The following is a 21,176-nucleotide window of genomic DNA, read 5'->3' on the forward strand; positions in this document are numbered from 1 at the left end:
CCAACATTACGACCATGAATACGACTTTCCCAAAGCGGATCCTCTGTTTGGACCTCCACACAGGACAATGGATCTAATCCCAGAAGCTGACTCAAAACAACGGCGCCGCAGAAGGGGCAGTTGGAGCGGCCTCTTGGTCAGGCTCCGTAGATGTGCCCACTGCTCCCGAGTATACTACTCGCCAATGTCCAGTCTCTTGACAAGGTAGATGAAATTCGAGCAAGTGTTGCCTTCGAGAGAGACATCAAAGATTGTTTCCGGTTCCGGGTTGGAGCGAGCGGTCGCATCTACACTTCGGTCCGCAGGTAGTATAACTTTTCATTACATTTCATTATAGTACAGCGGTTTGATTTGTCTAATCTTAGCAATTTCTTCTTAGCTAGCTACATAGCCGTCTTTGTATCAAAGATAATTGCGTAATTATCGTATTTCGTCGTCCTAACGTAGTCTACACTGCTTTCTGCCCAGCAGCTAGCTAACGTCCACTAGCACAGCAGCTAGCTAACGTCCACTAGCACTGTAGAAACTATTACACTCAACGACTCGATTAGTGTAGTGTTAGCTAGCTACATAGTTGTCTTTGCTGATCGTATTTTGTCGTCCTAACGTAGTCTACACTGCTTTCTGCCCAGCAGCTAGCTAACGTCCACTAGCACAGCAGCTAGCTAACGTCCACTAGCACTGTAGAAACTATTACACTCAACGACTCGATTAGTGTAGTGTTAGCTAGCTACATAGTTGTCTTTGCTGTCTTCGTATCCAAGGTAATTGTGTAGCTTAGAGTGTGTAGACTTAGAGTGATTATCTTAATTTACCGAGGTTAGCTAGCCAGCTATTTGTCGTCCTTAACGTAGGAGTCACTGCTAGCTAGCTAGCCAACAGCTAGCCAACGTCTTCCGAATTGAACTTCAACAACCCGGTCAACATTCCGCCTCGCTCCACAGGTAGTATCACATTTTCATTTCACTTCATTACAGTACAACGGTTTGATTTGTTTGATCGTAGCTAGCTAGCTACTTAGCCGTCTTTGTATCTAAGACAATTGTGTAGTCTGGAGCGATTTTCTAGGTTAGCTAGCCAGCTATTGTCGTTCTTTTAACGTAACGTTACGTAATCAACACTGCTAGCTAGCCCCGAATAGCAGCACTGTAGAAACTATTACACTCGACGGAACGACTTGATTAGTGTAGTGTCAACAACGTAGCCACTGCCAGCTAGCCTACTCCAGCAGTACTGTATCATTTCAATCATTTTAGTCAATAAGATTCTTGCTACGTAAGCTTAACGTTCTGAACATTCGATAAGTGTAGTCCACTTGTCATTCCAATCTCCTTTGCATTAGCGTAGCCTCTTCTGTAGCCTGTCAACTATGTGTCTATCTATCCCTGTTCTCTCCTCTCTGCACAGACCATACAAACGCTCCACACCGCGTGGCCGCGGCCACCCTAATCTGGTGGTCCCAGCGCGCACGACCCACGTGGAGTTCCAGGTCTCCGGTAGCCTCTGGAACTGCCGATCTGCGGCCAACAAGGCAGAGTTCATCTCAGCCTATGCCTCCCTCCAGTCCCTCGACTTCTTGGCACTGACGGAAACATGGATCACCACAGACAACACTGCCACTCCTACTGCTCTCTCTTCGTCCGCCCACGTGTTCTCGCACACCCGAGAGCTTCTGGTCAGCGGGGTGGTGGCACCGGGATCCTCATCTCTCCCAAGTGGTCATTCTCTCTTTCTCCCCTTACCCATCTGTCTATCGCCTCCTTTGAATTCCATGCTGTCACAGTTACCAGCCCTTTCAAGCTTAACATCCTTATCATTTATCGCCCTCCAGGTTCCCTCGGAGAGTTCATCAATGAGCTTGATGCCTTGATAAGCTCCTTTCCTGAGGACGGCTCACCTCTCACAGTCCTGGGCGACTTTAACCTCCCCACGTCTACTTTTGACTCATTCCTCTCTGCCTCCTTCTTTCCACTCCTCTCCTCTTTTGACCTCACCCTCTCACCTTCCCCCCCTACTCACAAGGCAGGCAATACGCTCGACCTCATCTTTACTAGATGCTGTTCTTCCACTAACCTCATTGCAACTCCACTACCTTGTATCCTTTTCCCTCTCGCTCTCATCCAACACTTCCCACACTGCCCCTACTCGGATGGTATCGCGCCGTCCCAACCTTCGCTCTCTCTCCCCCGCTACTCTCTCCTCTTCCATCCTATCATCTCTTCCCTCTGCTCATACCTTCTCCAATCTATCTCCTGATTCTGCCTCCTCAACCCTCCTCTCTTCCCTTTCTGCATCCTTTGACTCTCTATGTCCCCTATCCTCCAGGCCGGCTCGGTCCTCCCCTCCCGCTCCGTGGCTCGACGACTCACTGCGAGCTCACAGAACAGTGCTCCGGGCAGCCGAGCGGAAATGGAGGAAAACTCGCCTCCCTGCGGACCTGGCATCCTTTCACTCCCTCCTCTCTACATTTTCCTCCTCTGTCTCTGCTGCTAAAGCCACTTTCTTCCACTCTAAATTCCAAGCATCTGCCTCTAACCCTAGGAAGCTCTTTGCCACCTTCTCCTCCCTCCTGAATCCTCCTCCCCTCCCCCCCCCCTCTCTGCAGATGACTTCGTCAACCATTTTGAAAAGAAGGTCGACGACATCCGATCCTCGTTTGCTAAGTCAAACGACACCGCTGGTTCTGCTCACACTGCCCTACCCTGTGCTCTGACCTCTTTCTCCCCTCTCTCTCCAGATGAAATCTCGCTTCTTGTGACGGCCGGCCGCCCAACAACCTGCCCGCTTGACCCTATCCCCTCCTCTCTTCTCCAGACCATTTCCGGAGACCTTCTCCCTTACCTCACCTCGCTCATCAACTCATCCCTGACCGCTGGCTACGTCCCTTCCGTCTTCAAGAGAGCGAGAGTTGCACCCCTTCTGAAAAAACCTACACTCAATCCCTCCGATGTCAACAACTACAGACCAGTATCCCTTCTTTCTTTTCTCTCCAAAACTCTTGAACGTGCCGTCCTTGGCCAGCTCTCCCGCTATCTCTCTCAGAATGACCTTCTTGATCCAAATCAGTCAGGTTTCAAGACTAGTCATTCAACTGAGACTGCTCTTCTCTGTATCACGGAGGCGCTCCGCACTGCTAAAGCTAACTCTCTCTCCTCTGCTCTCATCCTTCTAGACCTATCGGCTGCCTTCGACACTGTGAACCATCAGATCCTCCTCTCCACCCTCTCCGAGTTGGGTATCTCCGGTGCGGCCCACGCTTGGATTGCGTCCTACCTGACAGGTCGCTCCTACCAGGTGGCGTGGCGAGAATCTGTCTCCTCGCCACGCGCTCTCACCACTGGTGTCCCCCAGGGCTCTGTTCTAGGCCCTCTCCTATTCTCGCTATACACCAAGTCACTTGGCTCTGTCATAACCTCACATGGTCTCTAATATCATTGCTATGCAGACGACACACAATTAATCTTCTCCTTTCCCCCTTCTGATGACCAGGTGGCGAATCGCATCTCTGCATGTCTGGCAGACATATCAGTGTGGATGACGGATCACCACCTCAAGCTGAACCTCGGCAAGACGGAGCTGCTCTTCCTCCCGGGGAAGGACTGCCCGTTCCATGATCTCGCCATCACGGTTGACAACTCCATTGTTTCCTCCTCCCAGAGCGCTAAGAACCTTGGCGTGATCCTGGACAACACCCTGTCGTTCTCAACTAACATCAAGGCGGTGGCCCGTTCCTGTAGGTTCATGCTCTACAACATCCGCAGAGTACGCCCCTGCCTCACACAGGAAGCGGCGCAGGTCCTAATCCAGGCACTTGTCATCTCCCGTCTGGATTACTGCAACTCGCTGTTGGCTGGGCTCCCTGCCTGTGCCATCAAACCCCTACAACTCATCCAGAACGCCGCAGCCCGTCTGGTGTTCAACCTTCCCAAGTTCTCTCACGTCACCCCGCTCCTCCGCTCTCTCCACTGGCTTCCAGTTGAAGCTCGCATCCGCTACAAGACCATGGTGCTTGCCTACGGAGCTGTGAGGGGAACGGCACCGCAGTACCTCCAGGCTCTGATCAGGCCCTACACCCAAACAAGGGCACTGCGTTCATCCACCTCTGGCCTGCTCGCCTCCCTACCACTGAGGAAGTACAGTTCCCGCTCAGCCCAGTCAAAACTGTTCGCTGCTCTGGTCCCCCAATGGTGGAACAAACTCCCTCACGACGCCAGGACAGCGGAGTCAATCACCACCTTCCGGAGACACCTGAAACCCCACCTCTTCAAGGAATACCTAGGATAGGATAAAGCAATCCTTCTCACCCCCCCCTTAAATGATTTAGATGCACTATTGTAAAGTGGCTGTTCCACTGATGTCAGAAGGTGAATTCACCAATTTGTAAGTCGCTCTGGATAAGAGCGTCTGCTAAATGACTTAAATGTTAAATGTAAATGTAAATTGTAACATTCTCTGTTTCATGGAAACATAGCTCTCTCGGGATATGTTGTCGGAATCGGTTCAGCTACCGGGCTTCTCCATGTATCGCGCCGACAGAGATAAACACCTCTCTGGGAAGAGGAAGGGCGGGGGTGTATGCTTCATGATTAACGACTCATGGTGTAATCATAATAACATACAGGAACTCAAGTCCTTCTGCTCACCCGACATAGAATTCCTTACAATCATATTACCTCCCAAGAGAATTCTCGTCAGGTTTTGTCACAGCTGTGTGCATTCCACCTCAAGCAGACACTAAGACGGCCCTCAAGGAACTTCACTGGATTCTATGTAAACTGTAAACCATATATCCTGAGGCTGCATTTATTGTAGCTGGGGATTTGAAGCAGATTTGAGAACAAGGCTACCTAAATTCTACCAGCATATTGATTGCACTGCGCGCGGGGGTAATACACTCGAATATTGCTACTCTAACTTCCGCAATGTATACAAACCCTCCCCCGCCCTCCCTTCGGCAAATCCAACCACAACGCCATCTTGCTCCTACCGTCTTATCGGCAGAAACTCAAACAGGATGTGACTAGAACCATTCACAACTGGTCTGACCAATTGGAATCCATGCTTGAAAATTGTTTTGATCACGCAGACTGGGATATGTTCCTGTCAACCTCAGAAAACAACATTGATCTATACACTGACTTGGTGAGTGAGTTTATAAGGAAGTGCATTGGAGATGTTGTACCCACTGTGACTATTAAAACCTACCCTAACCAGAAACTGTGGATGGATGGTGGCATTCGCGCAAAACTGAAAGCGCGAACCACCGCTTGTAACCATGGAAAGAGGTCTGGGAATATGGCTGAATATAAACAGTGTAGTTATTCCGTCTACTAGTCAATCAAACAAGCGAAATGCCGGTACAGGGACAAAGCGGAGTCGCAATTCAACGGCTCAGACACGAGACGTATGTGGCAGGGTCTACAGGAAATCAAGGACTACAAAAAGAAAACCAGCCACGTCACGGATACCGACGTCATGCTTCCAGACAAACTAAACACCTTCTTTGCACTCTGAGGATAATACAGTAGCACCATCGCGGCCCGCTAACAAGGACTGCCCCCCCCTCCTTCTCTGTGGCTGACGTGAAGAAAACATTTAAACGTGTTAACTCTCACAAGGCTGCTGGCCCAGACGGCATCCCTAGCCGCGTCCTCAGAGCATGCGCAGACCAGCTGGTTGGTGTGTTTACGGACATATTCAATCGCTCCCTATCACAGTTTGCTGTCCCCCCATGCTTCAAGATCACCACCATTGTTCCTGTACCCAAGAAGGCAAAGATAACTGAACTAAATGACTACCGCCCCGTAGCACTCACTTCTGTCATCATGAAGTGCTTTGAGAGACTAGTCAAGGATCATATCACCACCACTTTACCGGCCACCCTAGACCCACTTCAGTTTACATACCTCCCTATCCCATCTGGACAAGAGGAATACCTATGTAAGGATGCTGTACATTGACTACAGCTCAGCATTCAACACCATATTACCCTCCAAGCTCATCATCTAGCTGGAGGCCCTAGGTCTCAACCCAGCCCCGTGCAATTGGATCCTGGACTTTGATGGGCTGCCCCCAGGTGGTGAATGTAGGAAACAACATCTCCACTTCGCTGACCCTCAACACTGGGGCTCCACAGGGGTGCATGCTCAGACCCCTCCTGTACTCCCTGTTCACCCAAGACTGCATGGCAATGCACGCATCCAACACAATCATCAAGTTTGCAGACGACACAACAGTAGTGGGCTTGATTACCAACAGCGACGAGACAGCCTACAGAGAGGAGGTGAGGGCACTGGGAGTGTGGTGTCAGAAAAAAAACGCTCACTCAACATCACCAAAACAAAGAAGATGATCGTGGACTTCAAGAAACAGCAGAGGGAGCACCCCCCTATCCACATTGAAGGGACAGCAGTGGAAAGGGTGGAACGTTTTAAGATCCTCTGCGTACACATCACAGACAAACTGAAAAGGTCCACCCATACAGATAGTGTGGTGAAGAAGGTGCAACAGTGCCTGTCAGGGTTTTGGCTTGTCACCCAAAACCCTGACAAACTTTTACAGATGCACAATCGAGAGCATCCTGTCTGGCAGTATCACAGCATGGTATGGCAACTGCACCGCCCGCATCCGCAAGGCTCTCCAGAGGGTGGTGCGGTTTGCCCATCGCATTACCGGGGGCAAACTAACCGCCCTCCATGACACCTACTGCACCCGATGTCACAGGAAGGCCAAAAAGATCATCAATGACAACAGCCATCCGAGCCACAGCCTGTTCACATTGCTACAATCCAGAAGGCGCGGTCAGTACAGGCGCATCAACGCTGGGACCCGAGAGACTGAAAAACAGCTTCTATCTCAAGGTCATCAGACTGATAAACAGCAATCACTAACTCAAAGAGGCTTCTGCCTACATTGAGACCCAATCACTGGCCACTTTAATAAATGGATCACTAGTCACTTTAAACAATGCCACTTTAAATAATGCCACTTCAATAATGTTTACATATCTTACATTACTCATATCATATGTATATACTGTATTTTATACCATCTATTGCACCTTGCCTATGCCACTCGGCCATCGCTCATGCATATATTTATATGTACATATTCTCATTCACCCCATTAAATTTGTGTGTATTAGGAAGTTGGGAAATTGTTAAGATTACTTGTTAGATATTACTGCACTGTCGGAAAACAAGAAACGTAAGCATTTCGCTACGCTCGCATTAACATCTGCTAACCATGTGTATGTGACCAATAACATTTGATTTGATTTGATCTTGGTTTGATGAGCAAAACTCAGTAACGCAAGATGCCCTTTCGACCGTGGCTGAACTGAGTGAACTCCAAACCCAGTGAACTTCCAACCCAGCACCCCTCTGGGAATACCACCCATCTCCCTCCTCCAGATGTGGGGCTCAAAGTTCAGAAACCACACCACAGTTTAGAAAAACTGTTTGTGTGTGTGTTGCAATTTTGCGACTAAGTGTGCAACAGAGACAATTCACAAAACAAGACCAACAGGATTCTTACAGAAACCTCTTGAGGTTTTCCTCAAAACAACCTCATTGTCTTAAGTTCTTATGAGGGAGAGCCAAAAATGTCCCTCGGAAGATCTAAGATCTGCAGCTGTCCATTTTACAGCTTCTTTACACATCTTCGAGTGAACCACCCGAAGTGATGAAGTAAAAAAAGGCCCATTGCATCAAGGGCAAGACTGTCGAGAGGTCATGCGTTTGACACCTCTACCTAATAATAGTTAACGTTCCAAAAATGTCAAGGACTCAAGGTTCACATACTCCTAATGAAAATGGACATTTATGGACCTCTATTTGACTCTGGGTCATCATCTGATCACTCAGCACACCCAAATAAAAGCCTTCTATATATGACTGCCCAATGGTGCACTCAGGCAGGCCCCTGGCCCTGAACAGACATACATAGATGAGAGCCATCCACCCAGAAGAGTGCACACAACACCTTCACCAATAAACCTGTGAACCCACACAGAAGCCCCATACATATGAGATAGCCTGCCCTATGTCAGCACTCATCACGGATTTAAAAGCTGTTCATTTATTTTAAGTTGGTAAAAAACAAAGTAATAATCATATCCGTGAATGTCTTTGGTGGCCCACTTCATTATAATAGATTGTTTGTTACCTTATAAAGGCCACTTTCCTTTGAGGTTAACATTCTATTTAGTTACAGCTAAAGGACTGAGACTAGAGAATCGAGACAAGTTGCCTCAGAAGACGACGGGCTGGCCATTTTAACAATGAATATGTGTCTGGGTGTGAGGCCAGGCCAGAATAATCTGCCTCGTGGTCAAGAGTCAAGGTCCCTTACCCGGTCTTCTCCCCTCTTTCCCTTAAGTCCCCAGTCCATCAGTACTGCCTCCCCTCATTATTCAGGAGCCATTATCTTGTCACAAGGTCACAGCAGTGCCACAGGGCCTGCTATATATTGGCCCCTATTCTCTTTTGACAGACCCATATGTGTTACAGCGGGGCCAGCATTTTCATTCTGCCATAGAATTCCTTTTCACTATGTCCTGATTACTCGGGCTTTCTGACATAACACAACTAAGTGCATGGTATTACATATCTGGATTGATCACCCAGGACTCTTATAGCCAAATCTCACTGGGAACAGATGTCATTTCAATGTAAGGTTTTGATTTCAATTTGGTTGAGTTGTCAACTAACGTGAAATCAACAAAAATGTCACCATGTCAAGTTGGGCGAAATCCAATCAGTTGTCCACGTTGATCCAACGTCATCATGTAGAATGTTTTGGGTTGAAATGACGTGTAAACAATGTTAATTAAACCATATTTTATACAGTGGGATATGTACATGTAGGTCTATATAGGGATGGGTTTCTGGAGCAGAATTAAATGCACGAGGACTAAGCACAGGAGATATAACTATGTACAGTGTCTTCAGAAAGTATTCACACCCCCTTGACTTATTCCAAATGTTGTTGTGTTCCAGCCTGAATTCAAAATATATTTTTTCTTACCCATCTACACAAAATACCCCATAATGACAGTGAAAACATGTTTTTTATAAATAGTGACAAATGTATTGAAAAATAAATACAGAAAGATCAAATGTATTTACAGTGAACAAAAATATAAACGCAACATGTAGAGTGCTGGTTCCATGTTTCATGAGCTGAAATAAAAGATCACAAACATTTTCCATTCTCACAAAAAGCTTATTTCTCTCAGATGCTGTGCACAAATTTGTTTACATCCCAGTTAGTGAGCATTTTATGCTTGTCAATATAATCCATCCACCTGAAAGGTGTGGCATTTCAAGAAGCTGATTAAACAGCATGCACCTTGTACTGGGGACAATAAAAGACCACTCTAAAATGTGCAGTTTTGTCACACAACACAATGCCACAGATGTCTCAAGTTTTGAGGGGGTATACAATTGGCATGCTGACTGTAGGAATGTCCACCAGAGCTGTTTTCAGAGAATTGAATGTTCATTTCTCTAACATAAGCCGTTTCCATTGTTGTTTTAGAGAACTTGGCAGTACGTCCAACCGGCCTCACAACTGCAGACCACGTGTAAACACGCAAGCCCAGGACCTCCACATCCGGCTTCTTCACCTGCAGGAAATCGATTGATTTCATTATAGAACAGTAGCTCAGCAAAATATTTGAAATTGTTGCATGTTGCATTTATATTTTTGTTCAGTATGTATATCTATTCATACCCCTGAGTCAATACTTTGCACCTTTGGCAGCATTTACAGGTGTGAGTCTTTGTGGGAAAGTCTCTAAGAGCTTTCCACGCCTGGATTGTGCAATATTTGCCCATTATTATTTTCAAAATTCTTCAAGCTCTGTCAAGTTGGTTGTTGATCATTGCCAGACAACAATTTTCAGGTCTTGCCATAGATTTTCAAGTAGATTTAAGTCAGAACTGTAACTCGGACACTCAGGAACATTCATTGTCTCTTGGTAAGCAACTCCAGTGTATATTTGGCTTGTGATTTAGATAATTGTCCTACTGAAAGGTGAATTAATCTCTCAGTGTCTGGTGGAAAGCAGACTGAACCAGGTTGTATTGGATGTGCCCCAAACATAACACTTTGTATTCAGAACAAAAGTGAATTGCTTTGCCACATTTTTATCAGTATTACTTTAGTGCCTTGTTGCTATAAGTACGCATGTTCTGGAATATTTTTTATTCTGTACAGGCTTCCTATGTCAATTATGTTAGTATTATGGAATAACTACAATGTTGTTGATCCATCCTCAGTTTTTTTCCTATCACATCCATTAAACTCTGTAACTGTTTTAAAGTCACAATTGGCCTCATGGTGAAATCCCTGAGTGGTTTTCTTCCTCTCCAGCAACTAAGTTAGGAAGAAAGCCTGTATCTTTGTAGTGACTGGGTGTATCAATACACCATCCAAACTGTAATTAATAACTTCACCATGCTCAGAGGAATATTCAATATCTGCTTTTCCCCCCCTTTTTCCCATCTACCATTTAGGTGCCCTTCTTTATGAGGCATTGGAAAACGTCCCTGGTCTTTGTGGTTGAATCTGTGTTTGAAATTCACTGCTTGACTTTGGGTACATACAGATAATCATAAAAAAAGAATGTTAAACACTATTATTGCTACTTATTATGTGACTTATTAAAGCTAATTTGTACTCTTGAAATGATTTTAAACACTTTTTCATTTTTAATTAATTTGTAAAAATACAAACACAAAAAACCCATCCATTTTGAGATTATGGGATATTGTGCGTAGGCCAGTGACACAAAAATCTACATTTAATCAGTTTTAAATTCAGGCTGTAACACAACAAAATTTGGAAATATTCAAGGGGTGTGAATACTTTCTGAAGGCACTATATGTCCTGAGTTAGGGTTAACCCTAACCACACATTGGTTTTACTAACCTTGTGGAGACCAAACCACTGATTCCAATTCAAACTCCTAGTTTCCCTAACCCTAAACTTAACCCGAACCCATAACCTAGCCCTAAACCCTAACTCCTAACCTTAACTCATAAGCCTAAAATTGTATTTTCCCCTGTGGTGAAAAATACACACACACACACACACAGACACACACACACACACACACACACACACACACACACACACACACACACACACACACACACACACACACACACACACACACACACACTCATAAAAAGCAATCACATGGATGTTGCAGTCCCATATCTTAAATCACATTGACAAGTCTGGTTGGTTAATAATGAAAGAGCTGGTTTAGACTCAGTGAGAACGAAAATAGTTAAAAGGTTTTCATCAGAGATGCCAAACCCCAGCTTAAACTGTCTTTAGCACAATAAACCGGATTGAGATCAGATAGCCCACAGCGGTGGAGATAAAGCATTTTAGCCCAACAACAGAGTAATAAGTATCTTTACAACCAGCCTATTAAATTCCATCTGGTCTTCTGGCGTGAGTTGACCATGGTTGCCTGCCCTGGTTGAAGGCACCATGTCATTTCAGACTGGTGAATGTAGAGGTCCTGTGTTCCAGTTCCACACTGTGGCCAACTGTTACATAAAACAACGACAGAGTGCTCTGGGCATGTTTAGAGGTTTCTCCAAACTTGACATTTCTTGGAGTTCCCTCTCTGTTATGTTAAAGCATACCACTGATAATCAAGTCACTTAGGGAAAAGGATGTCTTTATATGGTCACAAAGAGAAGTCCCAGTCAGACTAGAAGTCACTCCACTCCATTACTGCAGGTCTGTGAACAGACACCCAGCTCAGGCCCGGGGACGAGAGGGGAACAATGTATGCATTTAGCCCTCTGCCCTCTTATGTGAACCACTCGCTACTCTCGGCTGTTGAGTTAGCACTGAGAGGTTAGAGGAGGATAAACAATCCTAGTAGTGACATTGTGGGGACGCCACTAACCCCAATCCCCTCGACAAGAGAATGCCCCCCCCCCTGCCTCTGCAGTTTAACTTCCCTAATCCATGTCTGCATCACTCCCACTGCAGCCGTCTCCCCTCCTCCACCCGTCCCCCAGAAATCAACTCTTGTCTTCAGGTTACTCTCACTCCTCCATCAGGTGTTGTGGATATTGGAGAGGACACTTGGATGAACTGCTGGGGGTGGAGGGGAGGGATAGCATTTGGTTGCAGTGGAGATGAGGATGGGGAACATCTGTGGAACAGATAAAGGAGATGCTTTGCTCATTTTCTCACGAGCCCTGGGTAGAACAAGGCCAAGCACAGTTCATCTCTCCATCTCAGCTCTCTCTCCTCAATGGCTGGTGTTTGCCTAAAGCCTTCAGGGGCTTCGGACCAGCCCCCACCAGCCCCCGACACACAGGACAAGAGCACAAGGAGGAAGTCAGCCCAGAGGTCTCGTGTGTGATCAAAGTTAGCCCTTATAAGCCTCATATTTGTAGCAAACCCCAGTTATTTTCAAATGGCTTTCATTTCAGCTAGGTAAACAATATCCAGGCGTTCTCCTTTTTCAATCTCCCTCTCCAACCCTCCTGCAGTATTTCCAACCCCCTCACACTTTCCCCTATTACATGGATGGAGGGAAAGGGAAAGTTGAGAATCTAGATTCCTCCACAGGATAATTAATTTTCTGGGTATTAATGCTGATTTCAAAGGAGTGTGTTAGAAGAGTGTCCCCTCGGGGGACCTCACATCAAAACCTTGAATACTTTACGATGACAAGAAAGTCAGCCATATGGAGTGAGGGAGCTCCGCTCTTTGATTCTCTCTCCTTCCATGTTACAGTCCATCAACCACATTGTTATTCCGGACTTGTCTCATTGCTAATGAGATTTCCAGTCTGCTAAAAAGCCATGTTTTTCTTTTCCTGTCTTATGAAACCCAACACCTTTTCCCTTTTCGCTAAGAAGGCCGTGAGATCAAGTGACCAAGAGTCCTTCTTTATCCCATCATTACGACGCCGACACAATCAGAGGGAAACAGTAGAGGCTTTTCTCATACGAAATATATATGATATATTTTTGTTACAACCACAAAGAATGTATTAACACCCCTTGACTTTTTCCACATTTTGTTGTGTTTAGAATAGAAGCAATTGAGATATTTTGTCACTGGCCCCATTATCTTGAAGTGGAATTGTGTTTTTCAAAAATGTTACAAATTAATACAATATTAAAGCTGAAATGTCTTGAGTCAATAAGTATTCAACCCCTTTGCTATGGCATGCCTAAATAAGTTCAGGAATAAAACTGTGCTTAACAAGCCACATAATAAGTTGCATGGACTCAGTCTGTGTGCAATAATAGTGTTTAACATGATTTTTGAATGACTACCTCATCTTTGTACCCCACACATGTAATTATCTGTAAGGTCCCTCAGTCGAGCAGTGAATTTCAAACACAGATTCAACCCCAAAGACCAGGGAGGCTTTCCAATGCCTTGCAAAGAAGGGCACCTATTGGTAGATGGGTATAAATATAAAAGCAGACAGTGAATATCCCTCCCTTTGAGCATGGTGAAGTTATTAATTACACTTTGGTATCAATACACCTAGTCACTACAACGATACGTGTCCTCAGGGACTTCGCCATGATGCCAATGGTGACTTAAAAACAGTTAGAGTTTAATGGCTGTGATAGGAGAAAACTGAGGATGGATCAACAAAATTGTAGTTACTCCACAATACTAACCCAATTGACAGAGTGAAAAGAAGGAAGTGCTAAGCTTGGTGCAAATCCAATACAACACATTACTGAGTACCACTCTCCATATTTTCAAGCACAGTGGTGGCTGCATCATGATATGAGTTTGCTTTTAATTGTTAAGGAAAACCCCAGAATGGAGCTAAGCACATGTACAATTCTAGAGGGAAACCTTGTTCAGTCTCCTTTCCACCAGACACTGGGAGATTAATTCACCTTTCAGTAGGACGATAACTTAAAACACAAGGCCAAATCTACACCAGAGTTGATTACCAAGAAGACAGTGAATGTTCAGTGAATGAAAGTGGCAAAGTTACACTTTTGACTTACATCTAATGAAAATCTATGGGAAGAGCTGAAAATGGTTGTCTAGGAAAGATCAACAACTAATTTGACAGCGCTTGAAGAATTTTGAAAAGAATAATGTGCAAATGTTACACAATCCAGGTGTGGAAAGCTGTTCGAGGCTTACCTATAGACATACCCAGAAAGACTGCCAAAGGTGATTCTAACATGTACTAACTCAGGGGCTTGAATACTTATTAAATCAAGATATATTCGTGTTTTACAGTGCCTTCGGAAAGTATTCAGACCCTTTGACTTTTTACACATTTTGTTACGTTACAGCCTTATTCTAAAATGTAGTGAAAAAAAATGTTTCACATTTATTACAAATAAAAAACAGGAAGACGTTATTTACATAAGTATTCAGACCCTTTGAGACTCAATATTGAGCTCAGGTGCATCCTGTTTCAATTGATCATCCTGTTTCTACAACTTGATTGGAGTCCACCTGTGGTAAATTCAATTGATTGGAAATTATTTGGAAAGGCACACATCTGTCTAAATAAGGTCTCACAGTTGACAGTGCATGTCAGAGCAAAAACCAAGCCATGAGGTCGAAGGAATTGTCCGTAGATCTCCGAGACAGGATTGTGTCAAGGCACAGATCTGGGGAAGGGTACCAAAACATGTCTGCAACATTGAAGGTCCCCAAGAACACAGTGGCCTCCATCATTCTTAAATGGAAGAGGTTTGGAACCACCAAAACTCTTGCTAGAGCTGGCCGGCCGCCCGGCCAAACTGAGCAATCGCGGGAGAGTCCCTCTGTTGAGATGGGAGAACCTTTCAGAAGAACAACCATCTCTGTAGCTCTCCACCAATCAGGCCTTTATGGTAGTGGGCAGACAGAAGGTACTCCTCAGTAAATGGCACGACAGCCCACTTAAGAGTTTGCTAAAAGGATAAGGCAGTGATAGAGCAATCATGGGATTTGTCTCTTCATATAATCCTACACACCACCATCTCACCTCCAGCTCTGACAGAGATGTTTGGGAGATAATCTGGGTAAGAATGGAGATTGCATGTTCTCCCTGGACCACAGAGGAGCCACACACTGGCGCCAGAGGGGATGGCTACTCCCAACCAACTGTGCTATTTTGTTCATTTTTTCACATTGTTTGTAACTCATTTTGTACATAATGTTGCTGCAACCGTCTCTTATGACAGAACATAGCTTCTAGACATCAGAACAGCAATTACTCACCTCGAACTGGACAAATATTTTTTATTTAATGAGTCAGACGCGAATGATATACTGCTTTGTCAAGACAAGGCCCAAATCTCCGTCATCAGCGTGAAGAAAAGACAGCATTATTGGCCAACGTGTAATCAAAACAGGAAACCAAACTGGACGATCTATGATTAAGACTATACTACCAATGGGACATTGGCTGAACGACAACACGGATAATATAAAGCTGCCTGGCTTCTCCGTGCATCGGCAGGACAGAGCAGCTACATCTAGGAAGACAAGGGGCGGGGGTGTGTGTCTATTTGTCAATAACTGCTGGTGCGCGATGTCTAATACGAAAGAAGTAGAATACCTCATGATACGCTGTAGACCACACTATTTTCCAAGATAATTCTCATCTATATTATTCAAAGCCATCTATTTATCACCACAAAACGATGCAGGCACTAAGACTGCACTCAACGAGCTGTATAAGGCCATAAACAAACAAGAAAATGCTCATCCAGAAGCGGTGCTCCTGGTGGCCGGGGACTTTAATGCAGGCAAACTTAAATCCATTTGACCTAATTTCTACCAAAATGTCACGTGCAACCAGAGGGAAAAAAAAATCAAGACCACCTTTACTCCACACACAGAGACGCATACAAAGCTTTCCCTCGCCTTCCATTTGGCAAATCAGACCATAATTCTACCCTTCTGATTCCTGCTTACAAGCAAAACCTAAAGCAGGAAGTACCAGTGACTCGTTCAATACTGAAGTGGTCAGATGATGCGGATGCTACGCTACAGGACTGTTTTGATAGCACAGACTGAAATATGTTCCGGGATTCATCCAATGGCATTGAGGAATATACCACCTAAGTCACCGGCTTCATCAATAAGTGCATCGACGACGTCGTAATCACAGTGACCGTACGTACATATCCCAACCAGAAGTCATGGATTACAGTCATCAACCGCACCGAGCTAAAGGCTAGAGCTGCCGCTTTCAAGGAGCGGGACACTAATCCGGACACTTATAAGAATCCCTCTATGCCCTCAGATGAACCATCAAACAAACTACGTCGGCTCCTACAACATTTTATGCTCGCTTCAAGGCAAGCAACACTGAAGCATGCATGAGAGCAACAGCTGTTCCAGACTGTGTGATTACGCTCTACGTAGCCGATGTGAGCAAGACCTTTAAACAGGTCAACATTCGCAAAGCCGAAGGGGCCAGACGGATTACCAAGATGTGTACTCAAAGCATGCACGGACCAACTGGCAAGTGTCTTCACTGACCAAGTCTGTAATACCTACATGTTTCAAACAGACCACCATAGTCCCTGTGCCCAAGAAAGCGAAGGTAACCTGCCTATATGATTAACGCCCCGTAGCACTCACATAGGTAACCATGAAGTGCTTTGAAAGGCTGGTCATGGCTCACATCAACACCATTATGCCAGAACATCTAGACCCACTCCAATTTGCATACCACCCCAACAAATCCAAAGATTATGAGATTTCAATCACACTCCACACTGCCCTTTCCCACTTGGACAAAAGGAACACCTACGTGAGAATGCTGTTCATTGACTACAGCTCAGCATTAGACAATAGAGCCCACAAAGCTCATCACTAAGCTAAGGACCCTGGGACTAAACACCTCCCTCTGCAACTGGATCCTGAACTTCCCGACGGGCCACCCCCAGGTGGTAAGGGTAGGCAACAACACATCTGCCACGCTGATCCTCAACACTGGGGCCCCTCAGGGGTGCGTGCTTAGTCCCCTCCTGTACTCCCTGTTCACCCACAACTGCATGGCCAAGCACGACTCCAACACCATCATTAAGTTTGCTGACGACACAAGTGGTAGGCCTGATTACAGACAACGATGAGACAGCCTACAGGGAGGAGGTCAGAGACCTGGATCGTGAACTATAGGAAAAAGAGGGCTGAACGGGCCCCCATTAACATCAAAAGGGCTGAAGTGAAGCGGATCAAGAGTTTCAAGTTCCTTGGTGTCCACATCACCAACAAACTATCATGGTCCAAACTAAAGGTCGACCGATTATGATTTTTCAATGCCGATACCAATACCAATTATTGGAGGACCATAAAAGCCGATACCGATTAATCGGCAGATTTGTTATATTTTTTATTTGTAATAATGACAATTACAACAATACTGAATGAACACTTATTTTAACTTATAATATTAATGTAATATAATACATCAATAAAATCAATTTAGCCTTAAGTAAATAATGAAACATGTTCAATTTGGTTTAAATAATGCAAAAACAAAGTGTTGGAGAAGAAAGTAAAAGTGCAATATGTGCTATGTAATAAAGCTAATGTTTCAGTTCCTTGCTCAGAACATGAGAACATATGAAAGCTGGTGGTTTCTTTAACATGAGTCTTCAATATTCCCAGGTAAGACGTTTTAGGTTGCAGTTATTATAGGAATTATAGGACTATTTCCCTCTATACCATTTGTATTTCATTCACCTTTGACTATTGGATGTTCTTATAGGCACTTTAGTATTGCCAGTGTAACAGTATAGCTTCCGTCCCACTCCTCGCTCCTCCCTGGGCTCGAACCAGGAACACATCGACAATTAGCGCGCGCTAACTAGCTAGCCATTAGTCATCGCGGGAGTATTTGCGATTTTCAGAAATCGTTAACGTTGCGTTATGCTAATGAGCCGGAGGCTTTAGTCATGATCCCGGATCCGGGATGGGGAGATTCAAGAGGTTAATTAACTGACTTGCCTAGTTAAATAAAGATTAAATAAAGGTGTAAAAAAAACTTATTCGATATAGGGGGCGCTCTTTTAATTTTTGGATAAAAAACGTTCCCGTTTTAAACAAGATATTTTGTCACGAAAAGATGCTTGACTATGCATATAATTGACAGCTTTGGAAAGAAAACACTCTGACGTTTCCAAAACTGCAAAGATATTGTCTGTGAGTGCCCCAGAACTAATGCTACAGGCGAACCAAGATGACATTTCATACAGGAAATGCCCCAGATTTTGAATGCGCTGTGTTCCAATGTCTCCTTATATGGCTGTGAATGCGCAAGGAAGGAGCCTACACTTTCTGTCATTTCCCCAAGGTGTCTGCAGCATTGTGGCGTATTTGTAGGCATATCATTGGAAGATTGACCATAAGAGACGACATTTACCAGGTGTCCGCCTGGTGTCCTCCGTCGAAATTATTGCGTAATCTCCAGCTGCATGCACGTTTCCATTTGGTTCAGAAGAGAAAGGCAACTGCCACGAATGATTTATCATCGAAAAGATATGTGAAAAACACCTTGAGGATTGATTCTAAACAACGTTTGCCATGTTTCTGTCAATATTATGGAGTTAATTTGGAAAAAGTTTGGCATGTAATGACTGAATTTTCAGGGTTTTTTCTTAGCCAAACGTGATGAACAAAACGGAGCGATTTCTCCTACACAAATAATCTTTTTGGAAAAACTGAACATTTGCTATCTAACTGAGAGTCTCCTCATTGAAAACATATGAAGTTCTTCAAAGGTAAATGATTTTATTTGAATGCTTTTCTTGTTTTTGTGAAAATGTTGCCTGCTGAATGCTAGGCTTAATGCTATGCTAGCTATCAATACTCTTACACAAATGCTTGTGTAGCTATGGTTGAAAAGCATATTTTGAAAATCTGAGATGACAGTGTTGTTAACAAAAGGCTAAGCATGTGAGCCAATATATTTATTTCATTTCATTTGCGATTTTCAAAAATAGTTAACGTTGCGTTATGCTTAATGAGCTTGAGGCTATGATTACGCTCCCGGATACGGGATTGCTCGACGCTAGAGGTTAAATAGGCAAATCGGTGCCCAAAAATACAGATTTCCGATTGTTATGAAAACTTGAAATTGGCCCTAATTAAATCGGCCGTTCCGATTAATTGGTCGACCTCTAGTCAAAACACACCAAGACAGTTGTGAAGAGTGCACGACAACACATTTTCCCCTTCAGGAGACTAAAAAGATTTGGCATGGGTCCCCAGATCCCAAAAGTTCTACAGTTGCACCATCGAGAGCATCCTGACCGGTTGCATCCCCACATGGTATGGCAACTGCTCGGCATCTGACAGCAAGGCGCAACAGAGGGTAGTGCGTACGGCCAAGTACATCACTGGGGCCAAGCTTCCTCACATTCAGGTCCTACAGTTGAAGTTGGAAGTTTACATACACTTAGGTTGGAGTCAATAAAACTTGTTTTTTTCAACCACTCCACAAATGTCTTGTTAACAAACTATAGTTTTGGCAAGTCGGATAAGACATCTACTTTGTGCATGACACAAGTAATTTTTCCAACAATTGTTTACAGACAGATATTTTCACTTATAACTCACTGTATCACAAAACCAGTGGGTCAGAAGTTTACATACACTAAGTTGACTGTGCCTTTAAACAGCTTGGAAAATTCTAGAAAATTATGTCATGGCTTAAGGAAGCTTCTGATAGGGAAATTGACATCATTTGAGTCAATTGGAGGTGTACCCGTGGATGTATTTCAAGACCTACCTTCAAACTCAGTGGCTCTTTGCTTGATATCATGGGTAAATCAAAACAAATCAGCCAAGTCAGAAAAACATTGTAGACCTCCACAAGTCTGGTTCATCCATGGGAGCAATTTCCAAATGCCTGAAGGTACCACGTTCAAGCCACTGCTCCAAAACCGCCATAAAAAAATCCAGACTATGGTTTGCAACTGCACATGGGGACAAAGATCATACCTTTTGGAGAAATGTCCTCTGGTCTGATGAAACAAAAATAGAACTGTTTGGCCATAATGACCATCGTTATGTTTGGAGGAAAAGGGGGAGGCTTGCAAGTCAAAGAACACCATCCCAACCGTGAAGCACGGGGGTGGCAGCATCATGTTATGGGGGTGCTTTGCTGCAGGAGGGACTGGTACACTTCACAAAATAGATGGCATCACGAGGGATGAAAATTATGTGGATGTATTGAAGTCTCAAGACATCAGTCAGGAAGTTAAAGCTTGGTCGCAAATGGGTCTTCCAAATGGACAATGACCCCAAGCATACTTCCAAAGTTCTGGCAAAATGTCTTAAAGACAACCAAGTCAAGGTATTGGAGTGGACATCACAAAACCCTGACCTCAATCCTATAGAAAATGTGTGGGCAGAACTAAAAAAACGTGTGCAAGCAAAGAGGCCTACAAACCTGACTCAGTTACACCAGCTCTGTCAGGAGGAATGAGCCAAAATTCACCCAACTTATTGTGGGAAGCTTGTGGAAGGCTACCCGAAACATTTGACCTAAGTTAAACAATTTAAAGGCAATGCTACCAAATACTAATTGAGTGTATGTAAACTTCTGACCCACTGAGAATGTGATGAAAGAAATAAAAGCTGAAATATATCACTCTCTACTATTATTCTGACATTTCACATTCTTAAAATAAAGTGGTGATCCTAACTGACCTAAAACAGGGAATTTTTACTAGGATTAAATGTCAGGAATTGTGAAAAACTGAGTTTAAATGTATTTGGCTAAGGTGTATGTAAACTTCCGATTTCAACTGTATATACTAGGCGGTGTCCGAGGAAGGGCCAAAAAAAGAATCCAGTCACCCAAGTCATAGACTGTTCTCTCTATTACCACATGGCAAGCAGTACTGGAGCGTCAAGTCTAGGACTATAAGGCTTCTTAACAGCTTTTACTCCCAATCCATAAGACTGCTGCTACACACTGTTTATTATCTATGCATAGTCACTTTACAAATTACCTTGACTAACCTGTACCCCCGCATATTGACTAGGTATCAGTAAACCCTGTATATAGCCTCGTTACCGTTATGTAATTTTCTTGTGTTGCTCTTTATTTTGTTTATTTCTTACTTTAGTTTATTTAGTAAATATTTTCTTAACTCTACTTCTTGAACTGCATTGTTGGTTAAGAGCTTGTAAGT

General features: G+C 44.3%; 1 protein-coding gene across 6 annotated transcripts in view; it reads right to left on the reverse strand.

The window, feature by feature from the left end:
• LOC135523835 (outer mitochondrial transmembrane helix translocase) overlaps positions 1 to 21,176 on the reverse strand; it is a 133,432-nt gene that overhangs the window by 42,492 nt on the left and 69,764 nt on the right. The gene's annotated exons all lie outside the window — the stretch shown is intronic.

This window comes from Oncorhynchus masou, chromosome 31 (assembly GCF_036934945.1).
Source record: "Oncorhynchus masou masou isolate Uvic2021 chromosome 31, UVic_Omas_1.1, whole genome shotgun sequence".
NCBI classification, from domain to species: domain Eukaryota; kingdom Metazoa; phylum Chordata; class Actinopteri; order Salmoniformes; family Salmonidae; genus Oncorhynchus; species Oncorhynchus masou.